This window comes from Rhagoletis zephyria, unplaced genomic scaffold (genome assembly GCF_001687245.7).
Source record: "Rhagoletis zephyria isolate East Lansing unplaced genomic scaffold, Rhagoletis_zephyria_1.1 Rzeph_scaffold_00040, whole genome shotgun sequence".
NCBI lineage: Eukaryota > Metazoa > Arthropoda > Insecta > Diptera > Tephritidae > Rhagoletis > Rhagoletis zephyria.
Window position 1 is genome coordinate 429,230 of NW_016157124.1, and position 19,858 is coordinate 449,087.

General features: G+C 33.2%; 1 protein-coding gene across 2 annotated transcripts in view; it reads right to left on the reverse strand.

Moving 5' to 3' along the window:
• The window catches only part of Ntan1 (N-terminal amidohydrolase 1), a 102,732-nt gene that overhangs the window by 40,877 nt on the left and 41,997 nt on the right, over positions 1 to 19,858 (reverse strand). For both annotated transcript variants that reach the window (XM_017621135.1, XM_017621132.1), the window contains exon 2: positions 3,188 to 3,301. The gene's annotated coding sequence lies outside the window, so the exon portion shown is untranslated. The remainder of the gene's footprint in view (positions 1 to 3,187; positions 3,302 to 19,858) is intronic.

Sequence of the window (19,858 nt, forward strand, 5' to 3'; positions counted from 1 at the left end):
TTGTTAAAGGTCATTGAACTAAAATTTTGTGTCTGAATACAAGTAGCATCGTGTGTTTTCTTCGATACTTTTAATGAGTACAGACACTAGCTACGACGCAGAGTTAACTGAATATAAATAAATTGGCTCCTATCACCCCAATACCCCATTTGCCTTTGGTTTTTTAATTTACTTCCGGTTTGGTAAATTTTTGAACGGGTGAAGTCAACTCAGGGGGACTTTATTTATGGTGTCGGGGTAAAATGGTGTTGGGGTAAAATGTTGAGATAACGCGCAAATGTATTGGCCTTCTCTAAATCACCTTTTGCCCAATCATTGTTTACCTTTCCTATTGCAGATTCTATCAGGGAGGGTCTCTCTTTAATTTGCTTGCTCTTTTCCAGAGAGATAATTTAAAGTGAGTTCCGCGGAAGCCAAGGTTTCCTTAGAAAAGTCACTGGGGTAGCGTGAAATTAATTATGATATGAATAAGCACGGCGGTCCGTTTGAGTTGCAAACAGAAAGAAAAGTTTATGACCGAGACGCACATATCTATTTTCAAGTATACATACAGTGACTCGAACAAATGACCACGTGCTGGTTTTTTTAAATATTCGTAACGTTTTCGACCTAAATTTTTAATGTTATTTTTCTATAAAAATACCATCCAAGCATTAACCAAAAACATATAAATCACAGTTTATACAAAATTTAGAAAAATTCGGCAAATTTTCATCAAAATTAAAACTTTTTAATCTGAATCTTTAGAATATTTTTGGGTATGCAGTTTTATAGCCCATACGAAATTCTAAAAAATCTGAATAAAAAGTTGAAAATCTAGCTGAAACTTTGCAGATTTTTCATAATTTTTGCACAAAGTTGGAAATCTGGATTTATATGGTGTTTATTATATAATGAGCTAGACTTTTATGGAAAAATAATAAACATTAAATAAACAAAAGAAAAATAACCAAAATTGATCAAAATGTTGCTGGCTTAATTAGCTGATCACAAGTACAAGATATTTGTACAAAAGCAAACTTTAATTCAGAAAACATAATTTTAATTATTTTATGTTCTTTTTAACAGTCAAAGAAATATCAGATCAAGACTGATCAGCAAAAAATTGAGTAGTCACTTTGAAGTTTTGGTACGCCATAAAATTTAATTCTTATCTCCAAAATATACAAAATCGTTATCTGCTGTTGAATGTAAAAACCGAATTTTCGGGTTTCGGTTTAAAAGGAAAAAAAACGATTAATACCAAAATTATAAAAAAGATCGAAAAAGATTATTAACCAAATTAAAAAAAAAAACGGAGAATATTTATGACATCAGTCTTAAGCAACGCTTTTATTTCGTGTAGGCATTTTGATAGCCCATTAGCGTTCCAAATAACAATTTGCAAGCAATCGAAGATGTGCATGGTATATGTACATTAGACTGCATCACCAAAAAAAGTTGCAATTTTTCCGCCGGGATTACAAAATGTATTATATTTTAAGACGTCCACCAAAATATTTCGGATAATTATTAAGATTTAAATGAGCTGGACCGATCTGAAAATACCTCCAAAAATGGAGTTTTTTATGAATAAAAATAGTTTCTTAAAGAACTTTCTGAAAAAAGTCCCCTCAGATGACAAATCAGATTAAGCTTAAAAAATCTGCATAAAAATATTTAAAAATCTTTTCAACAGAATCGTAAGAATGAGATTTTTGATGCTGTGTTTTTTAACTTTTTCAAAGATTGATTTACGAAAAACTTGAATAACTGGGCCAAAACTATTCTGATTTAGACTTATGGGATCTCAGTAGAAAGGTATTTTCACACTGTTTTTATTTCTGTCAAAAAAAAAGTCAAAAAGATAATCCAACTTTGAATGCCGCTCGTTCATCCTACCTTTCTCTTTCATCCTTTGAATGAGTTTATTAGCAAAGAAATAAAAAGGGTGAGAAAATACCTTTCCAATGATATGTCTAAATCGGAAGAGTTAAGGTTCAGTTATTCAAATTATTCTTATACCAATCTTTGAAGAAATTTAAGAAAACAGCATCAAAAATCTCATCATCACGATTCCGTTACAATTTTTTTTTATTTTTTAAAAAAATTTTTATGCAAATTTTTTAAGTTTAAACCGTTTTGTCATTTGAGGAGATTTAAAAAAAAAAATCTTTAAGAAACTATTTTTATTCATAAAAAAACTCCATTTTTGGAGGTATTTTCAAATCGGTCCAGCTCACTTAAATCTTAATATTTTTCCGAAATATTTTGGTGGACGTCTTAGAATATATTAGATTTTATAATTCCAATGGAAAAATAGTACCATTTTTTTTTTGTATGGGGAGTGATGCAGTCTAATGTACATATGTATGTATGTATGTATATAAGTATTGAGGTTAGACAGCGACAAATACATATCAGCATTTTTTATGGCTGCTAATTAAACTTGGAAGTCGTTGCAATAGTCTGAAAGCCGAAATTAAACAAACATTATGGAAATATTAGGGCTGTGCGATTATTCGATTACTCGAGCAAGTTGGTTAATCAGTTATTCGGTTAATCAATTACTCGAGTAATCAAGATTTTACTAGAAATATGATTACTCAAAAAAATTAATTTTGCTCGTTAAAAGAGTTTGCTTTGGAAAATGCTTATTTTCTTTTTTATATTCTGTATATGAAAAAATATGTATGTATGTATGTATCTCATTTTAATTTTTGAAAACTGAAACGTTTTTTTTTTCAAAGTATCAAGAAACTTCAACTGCTTTATATGTATGTATGTAAAGAGTACTTTCAAATGTTGATTACTCATTTTATTCATAATGTTGATTAATCATAAAGCAAATTACTCAAATATTTTTATTTTTGGTTAATCAAAATCTTGATTACTCGAGTAACTGAACTTTTGAGTAATCATAATTTCTAATTAATCGAATAATTGAGTTATTTACTTTATGATTAATTAAAATTTTGAATAATCAATTAATCGCGCAGCCCTAGGAAATATATTTATAGTAAATTTCAACTCATTCAAAATCAAATGTCTGACTTTTTTTTTAAACGTAATTGCAACAAATTTAGTTAAGTGAGCTTTTTACACGACAGAGCTCTAAAAAGTGTTGCTTTTATCAATTAAAATTACACTTGAGTTGCAAAAGAGCCTTACGAAATAAATGAAATATTCATGAATTCTAAACACTTACCGTCCACTTCAGTTCCTTAAATCGATGGATGCCGTTTCACAATGACACATCCTTTAACTTTTAATCTTCTAAAGCTGTTTCAATGTACTTGTTTATGCATATGTGTATTTGTAGCTGCAAAAAAGGATTACGGAAAAATATCTATTTAGTTTGAGCAAAATTGAATTATTTATTCATACAAATACATCGGAGCAACAAAATCAAATATTTCATCGATACAGTTCAACTATGTAAGTGGCATGGAAAAGCAAGTAAAAAGGAAAATATTTTCTATGGTTTTAAAACAAAATAAAAGCCAATAGCCAATCAGCTTATCTCGAAGTTAGTCAACGAATATTTCAACTAATTTCCGGTAAATGGCGTACGAAAGGTATACATAAGTGGGTGCGTGTAAGTTTATGGGGGCGGGATAGTATGGTGTAAAACCGGAAATTAAAATTGATTAAATTTGTGTGATAAGCTAGCTTAATATTTGTTGTGGCTTTTTGTAATAGTTTTAATTAAAAGACACTTTTTTGTTGTAATTCTTTTTGGAACCTGATATTTAATTTCATTGTCGTTTTCTTTGTTGAAACGCTTAATATAAAAACGATAAATTTATATAATAAACGTTTTGCAGTAGAAAAAAGTAAGCAAGTTATTTCAAAACCGCTCGATATCAAGAATATGATTTTTAGTTCGTTTTGTAAACAACCGCTTATTAAATGGCGCCCGTATATCATTATTAATAAGAGTTATGCCTCACCGAGATATGTTTGTGTAGTTTATATGCCATTCATGACAGCTTCATTATCAAAGTGTAAAAGTATTAGTAGTAAGTTACTAGTGTTGAAGCTTTTTCAACACACTTTCCATAACAAGACTGTAATTTACAGAGAGTTGTCATTCAGAGCACATCGCAATACGTGTTGTGATTGGCTGAGCAGATCGTAACGTGTAATGGATAAATATCCAATCAGAGCGTTGTATATTCAAATTTGTTAAATAAGCAAATTCATACATATGATCAAAACAACAACTAGTAACATTCACATACTATAAAATATATATAGTCTATATTAGGGGAACTCTTAACACTTTGTCATAGCTCGTTGTTTTTGTTCATTTCATGATGTTAAATATTTCCTGGAGCTGATTGTTGCAACCACAAAATTTTACAAGTCCTCAAAAATAAATAAAACTTCCTTAAAAATTTGGGCGAAAGTACTCAAAGCAAATAGCATTTTAATAAAAAAAAAATACCACGAATTACGATAATGAAATAAATAAAAAAAATTCAAAATAATGCATATCTATCACCCGTCTATACCTCCCTCCATCTGGTTGAACGCAAACAAGTCCTTATGAACTCCTTATTAGTATTCTCAAAAATACAACTTAAGCTTAGTCGACATAAAGGTATTTAATTGAAAATTCATAAAATAATATTTAATATAAAGTAAAAACCAAATAGTGTTGCTACAATTGCCATTCATACTCGTATATTATTGCCTATGAATAGCATGTAAGCTTATACATATGTACATATTAAACAAAACTAGATCAACTTTCCAGTTAAGTTAATATTTTTACCATGACCGAATATGAATATTACAATAACGAGTCAATAAAATTTAGATCACCCGTGAAAAATTTTAAGCACACAACTTGTGATTCTTGTGAATATTGAATGGACAAAGAAAGCGATTTGCTATGGTTCGAGAAAATCATGCATCTCGTGAAATTGATTTAACAACAAAAGCGTTACTAGTTCATTCCCTTTTCCAATTTGGCACAAATAAAAGGCATTAACAAATTGCGATATTAACTATTTTACGGTTTTTTTATAAATTTCCATGCTCTTAGTTAATGTTGAGCTGTATGTATGCTTGTACGAGTATATGTATCTACAAGTACATGGCAATTTTTTTACGGTAGCAGTACGGCCATTATGTATTCGTACAAAAGTAAAATTTTATGTTTCGAACTATAAAATTTCGTTCGAAACATTTTATTTATTTTTATAATGGCCGACATTTACTAAGTTTAGGTGACCGAAGATTTTCTGTTACAAATAAAAGACAACAAAATTTTTCGAAATTGTGTTTTTTTTATTACACCATGTCCTTTCGATTATGGTTATAATGTTTGAAGGGAAATATACGTCAAATGGCAACCACGAGACTTTTGGTAACACAGAATGTGCATATCACAAGTTTCCATGACTTTTTCGCAAAGTTAGGGCTGTATATAATTTATAACTCAAATGATTCCGTTCTTAAGCTCTGGAATGGTATCGAGAAATAAGTACATAGGTGTCAAAGCGCGAGACCTCGGCAGCCATTTGATCTCGTTATTTAGTGAGATAATGCATCCATGCCATCTAACTCGGGCCATAGAAAGTATGTTATCATGTCGCGATAAAGTACACCGTTCGCCGTAACGGCGTTACCGGCATCATTCCGAAGAAGTGCGGTCCGATGACTATGCCAGCCCAAAAAAACGCCAAACAGTGAATCCTTGTGAGTTCATAGTTTTTCTTGAATGGCGTGGTTTTTCATGAATGACATGGTTCTTCATTTCCCACATTTGGTGGGTGCTTTTCTCACAAAGTTCACAGCTTTACCAATTTTTGACGATGAGTCCAGCTCACCGAGAGAAACAATTTTCGTTTTCGAGGTCTTAACGAAAAGCAAGGCTTATCGTGAGAAGCGTATCCAAGTAGAGAGGGCGACAGCGTACTTTAAATTTTACCTAGTCGGCTTGTTTCTTAGTCCTGTTTGCTGTTCAAGGAGCAGGATCAAAAGTGAGCTTCAAACTAATGTAGAGGCCACGAAAACTGCCCGACACGAGGGTGATGTCCAGCACTTCTCATCTAATAGAAATCATAAAAGTGCGATCGTTTCCACGCAAAGAATGATATCAAGTAAACACTCACTTCGGATGTTGGAGTAGCTTGAGCCCCAAATCGTGTGATGAGAATTAGAGTCAGCCCAGACCGGGAGTCTCTTATGATTTGTCTCATTCAAAACATCCTGCAGTCTGTAGGGAAGAAAAACTTGGCTGTTGTGGGCTTTGTATGTTCTTACCAGCCAGATCGTCCTCTCCCTTGACTAGGACGCTGATGCATACGGTATCCTCGTCATTGAATTGGAAGAGCAGAAAATACTAATATGCTTTTTTATTAAGATTGCATGCTCTGATTCTGCCTGCTACTGTTGCTGAGGCTAAGAAGGATGAATTCCAGGGCTGCCTTGGAGTGGTGCTGATTAATTTGTAGGTTATGCACTATCCTCAAAGGCGGTGATGTCCATTGTTTCTACTTCCTCCCGTTTGGGGGCAGCAATGATTGCGGAGTCATAATCCGACTAGTCCTGTTCGGAGACCAGAAGCTGGCCATAGTCCAGCTTTGCCCATCGTCCGTAGCCCATGTCGCTCTCATTATATATTGCGGTATCGGATACATTCGTTAATAGGTTCACAGGACTACTACCGGTGTTTCTGTGATCCTTGCGCTATGTACCATCGATGCCGAATCGGTTGCACCAGGTCCGCGGTAGGCGTTTCCGGTTTTGTTGGCCTATTCGTCGGTGAGAATGTCCTCCATCCTCCAATCGCTGATGGGTAGTCGGATAAACTCGAGAGTCTCCTCCGGCTTTGAAGCGCGTAAAGGTACGTAAAATTAATGTTTGAAAGGGCAATAATGTCAAGGGATTTTATTTCGATTTTAAAAAGGTAATAATGTCAATTGACTTTATTTTGCACCAGTATGCGAAATAGTGTCAATTGACCTTATTTCCGTTGATCCAGATACCTGTCACCGTAAAAACTGTTTGGAGCTTGAGAACTGTGCTCTTAAACCGTTTGCTTCTTTCAGTTTTAGATTATATTTATGTAAAAATTTTTAAATTTCGTACGAATATTTACCGTCGACACTATTGATGAGCATAAGTTAATAATTTTTTAGTTATTTAAGTAAAACCAAAAGTTAACTCAAGCATTTTACGAACACCAAATAACGATTCCAGAACACGAACACTGACACACACACACATCGGCCGATCATTCACACAACACCATTCTTTTACAAGAACACGTTAATGGCAAACATTTTGTTGACGGCTTGCAATCAGCATGGTTTTTTTTTTTTATGCCAACTTAAACGAACAAAAATGCTTAGAATTAAGTAAAAGGAACCATTTTCATACACTAACAAACAAATTTATGACGCGGTTTTCAATGGAAAAAATTGGTAACAAGCTGAAAATGAGTTATTTAAGAAGCTGTGATGTCTTATTAAGCAAGCAAGCAAGCAGAAGAGAATGGCAGAACAGCAAGGGCTACGACACGACGAGGGTGAGGGCAGGTGAGTAAGTGGATGCTGCGATAAGTGGAGCTGGTGAGCGTGCGCGCCAACAAAAAACGCAAAGCATCTTGTTGCCCAACTAAAATAATAATAATTATTGTTGTAATTACTTATGTTATTAAGTACATTAGTTTTAGTGGGCAATTTTAAAGAGTGGCTTCTTTAATGGGTTTTTAGTTCTATTTTCATTTCGTGTCTAATTTGTTGTTCTTATACATACATACATGCATGCCTAAAAGGTTTCGAAATGTTATATTTATGTCTACATAATTGTTATTTGTAGGAAGATATGCACATTAGGGTGCATCACTCTACATACAAAAAAAGGTCGGTACTGTTTTCCATCGAAATTAAAACATTTATTATATTCGGGTGTATAGGTACGAATCGAAAATCATAAAATTTTCCTATCACATTCAATAAAAAAATTTCAAATTTTCGATTCGTACGAAAGAAAAATACTCCTCATTCTAAGACAGCCGCCAAAATATTTCGGAAAAATATTAAGACTTTAAATATAACTCAAAAAATATAGTTTTTTTATAAATAAAATTTGTAATTTTTTTTTTTCAAAAAATCAGCTCAGAAAAGTGTTAACATTTTTTCGAAATATTTTGGCGGAAGTCTTAAAACATAGATAATAAAAAACTTTATAATTCCAGTATTTTTTTTCGGGAGTCTCCCTAATGTATGTACATACATACATATGTGACTTTTAATTTAATATATATTTTTCTTATTGCTGTAAGTTAATTTTCTATGGCGAAACATGTCACTGTTGCTTCAACTCTTTTATTGCTATTGTAATCCTTACTGTGTTTTGTATTTTAAGTAGTACTAGAGTGCCTGTCTGTTACTAAATAAACTCGTCTCGTTGACTCGCAGAGCAATGGATATGCAACAAATACCAGTAGGTTAAGGAGATGTACAATTTGTCTGCTTTTGAGGTGCCACAGCCAGCAGCAGCAGTCGCTATTTAGAAACCCATAAACGTCTAAATACATATTTTTTTTTGCTTCCATTGCCAAGCACTTAACTGTATTTTATGTACCGGCATTTGTGTTAGTGCAGACATATGTACATATGTAAGTATGTACGAGGGGCTACTTCTTCGAATGGCGAATGCCAAATGTCAAGTAAAATTCAACTGCGAACTGCTACTTCATTTGCTCGCCACAAAAAAAATTCCAACGTACTACTTATTACGGCTATCGAAAAATTTAATAATCTACTTCATTCATTCAAGGTATCGCAAGTTGGCAACTGAATAGTTAGCAATTTTGAGCTTATTTGCGTAAATATGCACATGTGTATTTGTATGTGGGCGACTTGCTTCATAATTGCAGAGTATACCCCTTTCGAGTAGCTGTCACTCTTAGTTCATTCGTTTACAAGTGGATTTGTAACACAAATTAATTAAACTACAAATTTCTAAGGAGCTACAACCCAAACTACAAAATCGCAAAGCTAATCTTACGCAACTATCAAAATATCAAATTGGTTTGCTCTCCTTCTCCTTTGGTATTTGTTATACAATCTTCGTCCATTTGTTGTCCAATTACTTTCAAACTTTAATTTGTCAATGGTCATCGATTCAATGTTGTGTCATGCAACGTACACACACATGCGTGCTTACGCAAAACTCCCTGTAGGATATCAGGTTATAAAATGAAAATTTCAGGGTAACTATGGCTAATGTCTTTCAACTCACCACAGTCGTTCGAGAGACAAATTGTCAACTATCTTGAAAGCTCTATGCTGTCTTTCGAAAAACTAACTGAAAGATCTGCTAACGAGGAGGCCTTAACGTTCGTCTTTTAGCAATAAGTTTTTTAAAATTGTAAAAAAATATATCTACAATTATATATTTTCTTTATAAAACAATAAGAACCAATAAGTAAAAGAAAAAAATATAGTAAAAAATAAATGAACTGAAAATTATGCAAATATAAATAAAAATATTTTTAAAAAGTAAATGAGATTAAAAAAAATATATTTTTCTTTTTAAAACAAAAAATTTAAAAATTAAAAGAAAATGAAACCAGAAAAAAAAACATTTTTATTTTTAAAACAAAATCTACACATTATAAAAAAATTAAATAAAAAGGGGAAAATAAAATTTTTCTGTTTAGAACAATAGAATCTATAAATTAAAAGAAAATTAAATTAGAAAAAAAATTCTTAATACATAGTACTTAAAAATTAAATGAAATTAAAAAAAAATATTTTTATTTTTAAAACAAAATTTAAAAATTAAAAGAAAATTTATTTAAAAAGTATAATATAAATAAATAAAAATAATAATATCTAATAGTACAAAAAATAATAATAAAAAAAAATAAATAATAATAAATAAAAAATAATATTAAATAAAAAAATAATTAAAAATTAAAAAATAAGATCACAAAAATTAAAATAAATAAAAATTTTTTTTTTTTTAACAATAAAATCTAAAGCAACAAAGAAAATTTAATCGAAAAATCAAAAATAATTAATTGAATCATAGAAAAAAAATTAAATAAGTTTCTAAAAATTTAATGCAATGAAACGAAGTATATTTTTCTGTTAAAATAATGAAATATAAAGAAAAAAGGACATTTAATTAAAAGATAGAAAAAGTCAATAAAATACGTTTCTAAAAACTTAAAGAAAACGTTGTGAAAAAAAAACAATAATTTACACTTGGTACAAGTTAAAGCTGCTATTTCGGAGATAACCACAACTCCTCTTCAGAATTCTTCATCGAGTTCACTGGGATTTGAATTCGCAGCTTCGTTCAAAGCCCGTGGTTTTAACCACTGAGCTAAGTTCGCCATTTAAATTTTAGTTGCGTTTTTCCACTTTTTAATGATAAAATAAAACAAATAAACGAGAAAATGAAATGAAATTAAAAAATATCAATTTTTTTGGTTTGGCTTGTTCAATCGGTCATTGCGATTGTTGGAGCTAAATTATATAAAACTGCTTTCTCTCCAAATGGTTTATTTTACCACGATTGGTGCATGTGAGAGCTGTTTTCTAATACTTTTGTGCTAGAATAACAAAAGTCTTTCGAACTGCCTTGCCACCTGTCTTTCATTTGTCTTACGTTAAAAATAAACCCAACGCCTTAGTTTTATGGCTTTTTTCGTCTAGTTACAAAAGAACTATCCTTATGGTTGAATTTGTACAGAATTGGTCTTCTCTTTCCTGTAGGGCCTTTATTGCGTGTGTGTGCGTGTATATAATACATCTCGTTCTTATCCATTTCATGCTGTTGGGTTGTAACCAATTCATGTAAACTGTCCTTACGCCTGTCATTCATCCCGAATAAAGATAAAGGATGCGAGGCGGCGGCTTAAGCTACAAGGTTTAGATAGAATACATACATACATACACGTGCGTGTATTTATTTATTAATGCTGTGGTTGTAGCAAAATTGACTACTTTGAGTTTATAGATGAGTTGGCATTTGTTTGGCTTACCCAAATGTGGTTTTAGTCAATTTCTGATTTAAAAATTAATCGTCACAAAAAATGCTATAAAAGTTCGTGTTTGACTCTAGTAAGACAATTTAAAGTTTGCTTCTTTTCAGCCAGAACCTTTTCTCCTTTGAAGTGAGATTAGATCTTCGAGAGGTCTATGCACAAAGACCTAACAGAAACCGAGAGGGCGACCGCTTGTTAGAAAAAAACTTTTCCTAATTATAAGCTATCTCACAGGTATTTCCCCTCCTTGATGCGGGAATATTGAACTCTATTTGTCAGTAAAAAAAAAAATTGCATTAAAAATAATGTGCATATGTAGTATATACAAACAATCAATACAAAGTTCAATTTAAAGTATCTTCTCAGATGAAAATAACTTCATTAACAATTTTATCAGTGAATTCCAAAATCCTGTAGAAAAAAAATTGTTTTAGTAGCATGAAGTAAACGATCCCAATAAATTAAGGAATATTATTAAAATTTTGTTATTTATGAGTGCAGTTTGTTTAAAATTAATTATTTAAATCTGAAATAAACATTTTAAAATGATAACCACTGAATATTTGAATTATATAAATAAAATGCTGATAAGATTTTTACGAAATCATTTAAAACAGTCTCAAAAGTAAAAGTGTGAATGCACATACATACACATGTACATATGTATGTATGTAAAATGAACGTAAATATACAAACATACAAGAGGAGGCTCAAAAGTACGTGGAATGGAGGGGATGGAATGCGGGTAGGGACGCTGTGTTTGTATCAAACTAATTGGGGGCTCACCATTAGTATGTTAGTCAAGTTGCAAGCCTAAAAATATTTTGAAAAGGGTTGCCAAAGGGTTGGTAAATTAATTATTCGCAAGCTACATATGTATCTGAAAAATTAAAATATGGCCGTCAAACGAAAGATGCTTAAGAAATCTTCAGATTGAACATTTAGAATATTATTTAGGTGTTTTACTAGCGTTACCACCCGATTAAAAACTAAATTCAATTAATTTAAATGAATTACTGAAATATGGGTGTCAATCGAAATGTTTTTCAAAAAGGTTTAAGTTCTAAACTACATGAAGGACGGTTGCCACCTGTTTGAAAAATCAAATTCTACTTGAAGTACGGGAATTAAATAATTGAGATATGTATCACAAATATGGGTGTGAGACCAAAGGGCTTTAAAAAGATTTTAGTTGGAAAATTTTCTGATGGGGGTGGCCACCTGTTTTAAAAGTCGAATTTAAATTAATTATACTCAAATTAAAGTGTCAGACGTAAGAGTGTTTAGAAATGTTCAGCTTGAACATGTAGAATCTTCTGTGGTATTTGAAGAGGGTTACGACCTATTTTAAAACTATATTCAAATACAATTATAAGTTCTTACAATATAGGTATTAATCGAATGTCTTGAAAAGGCTTTATTTCTAAGCAGGGTTTCCACAGATTTGAAAGTTCAAATTCAACTTAAATTATTGGAATTAGGCAATTTGAATGCATATGTACATATGTAACACAATATCAGTGTGAGACGAAAGAGGTTTAAAAAGGTTGCCAACTGTCCAGAAGGTTAAGTTCAAACTACTCAATAATTTCAATGAAGTACTTATTACAATAGGGACACCAATCGAAATAGTTTTGAAACTGCTTCATTTCTAAACCACATGTAAGGGGGTTGACCCTTTTTTATTTCCCTCTCTCTTGTTATCTTATAAATGCGGCTGCGATTAAACAAAAAAAATAAAATACACAAATAAGCATAGATGTAAATATATATACATATGTATGTATTATGCACATGTGTACGTGCATTTGTATTTATGTGCTTAGTATGTACAATGTACATATGTATTCATGTTCGAGTAAACTTATTTTTAATATTATAAAATTAGCAGAAACTGATAAGGTATTTAATGGAAAGTTAATATCAACACTAGTATGTATTTATGTATGACAAATTGTATGTATGTATATGCAAACTAGTACATATGAAACGAAGTGCATACATACATAGATGGTATGTACATATGTATATAATCAGTCTTGCATAATTTTCTAGATCATGGAAACATTTATAAATAAAAGGAAAAATGAGTCAGTACATAAGTTAATACAAATTTATTAGATTATTATTGAATTGAGAACTAAAGCAGAATACAACTGAATGCACACTAATAGGCGTCGAACTGTAACGGAGCGAGGAAAGTTTTGTTGCCTTCATATCTGTCAAATCAAGTCCGCAGCTATCAATCATCTATGTACGACAAGTCGAACAAGTTAATTTTTGAACAATTTGACTTAAGTAAAACGCCTTACACCGCCATGATCCCTTTATAGGCTGTGCAAAAATCAAAGAAAATAAAATACTAAAAAAAAAATTTAAAGGAGTATATGATGCGCGCGACTGGCGTACACAAAATTTAATCGTTGCATGATTATCATGATCAGCACAAAGACGATCCAGCCGCCTATGCACTTGTATGTATATACATATGTATGTATGTATCTATGCAATTTGTAGTATCTTCATCAACGCAAGTACTTGATGGCGAGCAAGGTGCGCGTGCGCACGATCACCTGGCGTACATCAAGCAGAGCATTACTTAGTCTAACAAAACTCGTTCGGCATACGTTGGAGGGAAGCCTATACGGAGACTATGTCGCTTTAACTCAATCTCACATAAGTGATTGATCGTTGCGGATAATACATGACGACGCATTACATATTATATGATCATCGATTTTTTTTTTTATGTGATCGTTTTATTTCTTTTGCCCAGATTGCAGTTGGTTTGCAAAAGAAATATAAACAAAAGTATGCTGCATTTTGTCACAAAACAAAAAAAAAGGATATTGTACGAGTATGTTAGCACTGCGAAACTTAATGTAACTACACGCAAAGGACAGCATGTAGAACAAGCTTACTGTGATCGCAGTGGCGATCTGTACAACTCGCGCGATCGACGACCATCACATTATTGTTGGCGGCTATAGCTGAAGCACAATGCCGGCGAACGGCGAACTTACCACAGCGAAATTCGCGCTGTCAAAATGGCAGCTGTACGTGCCAAAGGTGGCCGTATTTCTTTTTTTTTGATTGCAAAGTTTTAGAAGAAAACAACATAAATACATACGAATTATTTTTGTGGTTTGAAAAATACAGTTACGGATTCGTTAAGTAAAATAATTTTAAATAATTTCTCTTCGTTTTATACATATTTGTTATCAATTCCTCCTTTCTAAATAGGGTTTAGTTTGTTCTAAATGTGGTCAGCCAAATTATAAAGGCGACCAAATGGTATCAGCTGTTTTCGCTACCGCTCTAATTCTGTTTAAGTAGGCGAAATAGCTACGGTAAACGACAGCTTTGCCCAATTCGGCGAAGTTTGCCGTTCGTCGGTATTATGTTCTAGCTATTACATTGTTGTTTATTGCTGCGATAGCAGCATGAGGATGTAATGTTGCAGCGCCAGCAGTTACAAAGTAGGAAAAAAGGAAGGGATATACATATGTACATACATACTATGCATAGCCGCAGCGATCGCGCTGTGATCGTGGCTTCGCCCAGCTGGTCATTACTGCAAAGGCGCATCGCGAATCTAACCGTTGACCAACCAAACTAAAGATGATCGGTTGATCAATGCTCTCGGCAATAATGCTGGCTGGCGTTGTGTCTCTGCGGTTGTGCGGTTGTCTTGTTGGTGGTGGCGGTTGCGGTGGCGGTGGTGTTGGTGGACATTATTGCGTGGTGTCTGCATCATTAATTATCTTAATAACTTGAACATGAGTTTCGAAGCGAGCGGGTGCACGAGAACTTACGAGACCGGAGTAGAAGCAGGGAAGATTGTAGTGGAAATTGTTTTTCATTTATTTCTTTGTGGTGATCGTGGGTTTTAATGCTTCGCAATTTTATTCATTTTTTGACGTCGACGTAAGTTGCTTGGTTACGATGAAATCGTAATATCAGCTACGAATTGAAATTAACTTAAATGAAATTTGATTGAAATGAAATGCCAGGAGGAAAATCTAAAGAATGTTGGTTGTCCTTAGTTTTTTATTGCTTTGAATAACAACGGGCTAGTAAAACTAAACTATGCGGTTTATGGGAGAAATTCGCTCGAGCTAAAAGCTGTGATCAACCTTTCATAACAAGCGCCCAAGAGTTACTAATGGCGAGAGATGATAACCAATGCTTTGTTTTTGTTTTCAAATTCAAACTGCAGTGCGATATGCATAACAAGTTTTGTGTAGTATAGCAAGTGTAAACTTTTTTCGAACTCAGTGAAGAAATTATAGTTTTAAAACTTTTTTAGAGCCCGTTTGGCCACTGATTGATTAAAAGTTGCTTTTTAGTTTTGGTTAAAATTGGTGACCCGCTTTAGAGAAGGGCTAGAGGATGACTGAAGTACCTAGTTTTTCAAAAATTTCTTATGGCCATACAAATTGTATGTATGTATACAAATTGTGTATGAAGTGTAACGCTGAGCGGTTGGAAAATCCGATTTTGACCGAGCGTTCAGAAGTGAAGTTGGCCGTATATATTTCACGCAAACAAACCTCATAGTTGCTCTTATTTCAACCGGGAGGAAGGCTTTAAATGTAGTGGAAGACTACTTTTGTAGCGTATTTTGGTTATGGTGAGGGTGTCATAGGACTAGAGAAAAATGCCAATATTCTATTAATTGGTTGAGGTTTTTAGTCTGTTACTCTGTTGGTAGAGTCTGGCTTCAGGGGAGTAAAAGCCATAACCTAGATGGATGTTAGGGAAGTGCATACAATGACATATACGGGCCCTATTTCGAGTCGGGCGACGATTAATAGTCTTTCCAACTCCGCTGCCTCACCAAAATTTTGAACTGTTTCGAAGTCGAGACAATTGTGTCACTATAGTATACCCTCCAGTACTGCTGGAGTCAATCGCTACTTTTGAACCGCTACTGCACCGACTCCTAGGTAAGTAGCTACTAGGTAGTGCACATGGTACTGCAGAGTCAAACCAGATAGCGAAAAACTACGACAGAGGGCGCCCATAAATCACGCAAGTGACTACTTTAGTAACTCCCGGTAGTGCAGAGATAGCCGATGGTGACTACCACCTAGGACATTGCCTTGTAAAAGTAATCGATGAAATATACTGCAAGAAGTCGGTCGGTAATTGACGGAGTTTATCAGGTAGCTACCGATTCAGCAGTCCTGTAGTCGCTCCCCCGTACTGCAGGGTAGTCAACGTCCACTCCTTGGAGCCTTTTTTTATATCCAATGACTAATTCTCGCGTAAAACCCGTAGTCCTCAATTTATACCTTTGGTAATTGCACCGTGGTTACTAAAAGACGAACCATATCCTCATTTTTGAAGTGAAACTGAAGATGATGCTGAAGACAATGAAGGAAGACGGCGATAAAGATGGTTGTAGATTAAGATGACAAAGATAAGATTAAGTAGACAAAGATAAAGTTGGAGTTGAAGATAAGAGAAGAATATATTATAATATATTTCGCCAAATTCGCCATCTCTGAAATTTTGTCTGTGAAATTTCACTTTTTCGGCGCGTAGAGACCACATGAATTGGTTAATTACTCCTTTAAACGAACCGAGCTGCATCAAATTTGTCATATCGAAAAAATGCTGACTTATTCCCATTGGTAATTAAGCGATTCACATGCACTATATTTATTTTACCTTACTTCCATGATAATCACCAAAGGATAAGCATCAGGGTTAAATCCATGAAGCTATTCATAGACGTTTAAAGTTTGGCAAAGGTAAACATTTTCATCGGAATGCGAAAAGATTTAAGTTTCTATTAGTATTTTACAGTGAACTAGGCAATGATTCTTTTTCTGACCTGCTGGCCTTTAGATCCCCCTACAGGAACTAAGACAAATGGGCCTGTCTTGACAGGGAGGTTTTTATGCGCGATATATAGGAAGCAGAGATGTTAAAAGTGGCTAAAGGTATTAAAATAAAAGTAAAAATTGGCAAAATATAAGTGGTATTCACCAAAGTGAGCAAGTGGCCTGGCAGTCTGGCAAGAGAGTAGATCAGCTCAAGCAAAGACTGTTGTCAACATTCTCTTTCTATCAGGGACCGAGAACGCGTTTCAGTTTTGGTATAGTTCTGCACGAAAAAAAAATGTAATGTCATGAACGTTTCCACAAAAGAGCCAAACGTGAACAAAAGCATTGGAAGCAGTTTGAACGGGGGCAAAATGAGAACAAAATGTACGGGAACGTTTCCGTGAAGAACAAAATGCGAACCAAACTCTCGGAAGCATTCTTAAGAAGAACAGAATGAGAAAGAAACTTTCGGTAATGTTACTAATGAGAACGAAAGTATCGAGAACGCTTTCAAGGAGGATTTAATAATAACAAAAGTCTGGGGAACATTCTGCTAAAGAACAAAACGAGAACCAAAGTTTTGAGAACTTAAAGTTAAAACTAAGAGGAGCGTCTGCGTGTTGGGATTAAAAATCGTTACATTATTAATTCTAATGCAGAGCAAAGCTGGATCATTTCGACTTTCATATCGTTTATTATTAGGGAGAATTGTTCACTTATGTAACAATTTTTAATTTTCTGTGCAAGAAAGATTCGTGTCTTAAGTCTTTCGCTGACTTTATTTGCATAGTTAACTTTCAGTTCCTTTTTGATTAAGTTCAAAGTTAAGTTAATATTCAAACATTTCAAACTAATGAATCGTTATGAGAAAAATTGTGTTCTCGCTTTCATTCTTCGCGAATAGTTCAGAGAACATTTGTTCCCGTTTCGTTCTCTTTGCGAAAGTTCCTGAGACTTTGGTTCCCATATTGTTCTTCGAGACAAAGTTCTTAAGACTTTTGTTACCGGTTTGTTCTTTGCCAAAACTTACCGAAGATTTTTGTTCCCATTTTGTTTTCTTAGAAATTTTCCCGAAAATATTGTCATTTTGTTCCCTTTGGAAATGTTCCACAAGGTTTTATACTTATATAATTCCCATGGGGAACGTTTCCGACAGTTTGGTACTCATTTCGGTTTAGGTTTTGAAGCGTGAACAAAACTACGAGGAAGACATTTAGTTTCTACCAAGCCTCGGAGTGGGCTAAAACTGTAGGTTGCTTCCCATTGTGTGACAACATCAAGGCGCACACCACAAATCGGAGAAGAAGACTATACCTCTAAGAAAACATTGTCCACATTACATACTCAATGAAATCCACATATTTACACGATCAGTACTATTAAAATTCAAGCCATAATCTCTCAAGAAAGGATTTACTGTCAACATTTTATTAGCACTTATTTTTATTTACATAAAACATTTGTTATTCTTTTTGTTGAGTTTTTCAAAGGGAAAAAATCTGTGGGGCTGTTTCAAAAATTCAAAATTTTATAGTCATTATATTAGCTGATAAGTAGAGCATTACTTTAGTACTTAACTGCATTTGCATTCAAAAATATGCTCAATAAACTTTGCAGTATCAACGAAAAATTGTTTGAGTGATCAGAAAAATCGAACGTGTCTCAGATCACTTGTACATACACTGCACGGGTATGCTGAGCACGCCAAAGGAATACGGTACGGTTCTACTTATCAGTTGAAGTCGTTATGACAATAAACACACGTTTAAATAACTATATGTATGTATTTACTCAATGTATAGGGAATTTATGTATGTTTTGTGTGTATATTAAAATCTATTTTACAAATACATATTCGAGAACATACACATGTACATTTGTACATATAAGTATGTATGAATTATTTATTGCCGTATGCACAAAAACACATAAATATTGTGCCCAAGAAATTTTTTCAATGATGCTTAACTGATAAGTTTTATGGTATTCATAAGAAAAATATATTTGAGTAGATTACTCTCAAATATGTACATACTTATATGCGTACATATGTATAAGTGTATTTCCATACATACCTCGGTGTAATTATTGGAAAGTGATATTTTAAAATTACATCGACTTTCACTGGCTCCTTGTTGGCTGCTTCTCTATTTATGTAGGACAATGAACTGAAGTTTAAAATAGTAGGTACTTAAACATTTTGGAAACATCTTGATCATGGAACGTACATATATTTTGAAAGAGTGTCACAATAAAAAAATAATAATTTTAGTTAATTATGCAGAAATAACATCGAACTCTTCTTCTATGTTGTGTTAAAACTTCATAGCTGCATCGATCAACCATAGCTAATTAGAAGAAAACTTGTCTACTTTAAAAGGCGTTTTTCTCGCGTTTCTGATTTTGTGGATTATGACAGTCTTTCAGCAAATGTGCGATATGAATACATACAATAAACTTATAGCTATGGTTACTGTGGCTTTAAATAATCTTAATAAAATGTCAAATTAGGCTACATATTTTTTTTATCCTCAGTAAAAGCCATTAGATTTGAAACACACAAAAGAAGTGACATTCTAACCCTGCCCTATTAGGACAGGTTCTCGAATATATACTTTCCATATACATACCTACCTATTCTCTACATCAGATTCGGTATATAAAGTTACCGCCATTTTGAATTAAAAAAATTCAGATTCGAAGTCAGCGACCTCGAAAACCCCACATTTATATGAGTTTTTGGTGAAAGGGGAAAAAATTATAAAATTTGGTCGCCATATTGGATCTGCCATTTTGAATTTCAAAAATCTGACATCATATTCGAAATCAATCGACCTCAAAAACTCCAAAACATTGAGTTTCAAATCACGTTGGTTATTTCTCGATTTTTGGACAGCAAATGATAGTCGCCAGACCATAGTGCATTGATCCGACGGCTTATAAGCGAGAAATACTGTACTGTCAATGTCTCTGCCCAGTTAATCCAAAATATCAAAATGTGTTTCATTACAGAATTATCATCTTT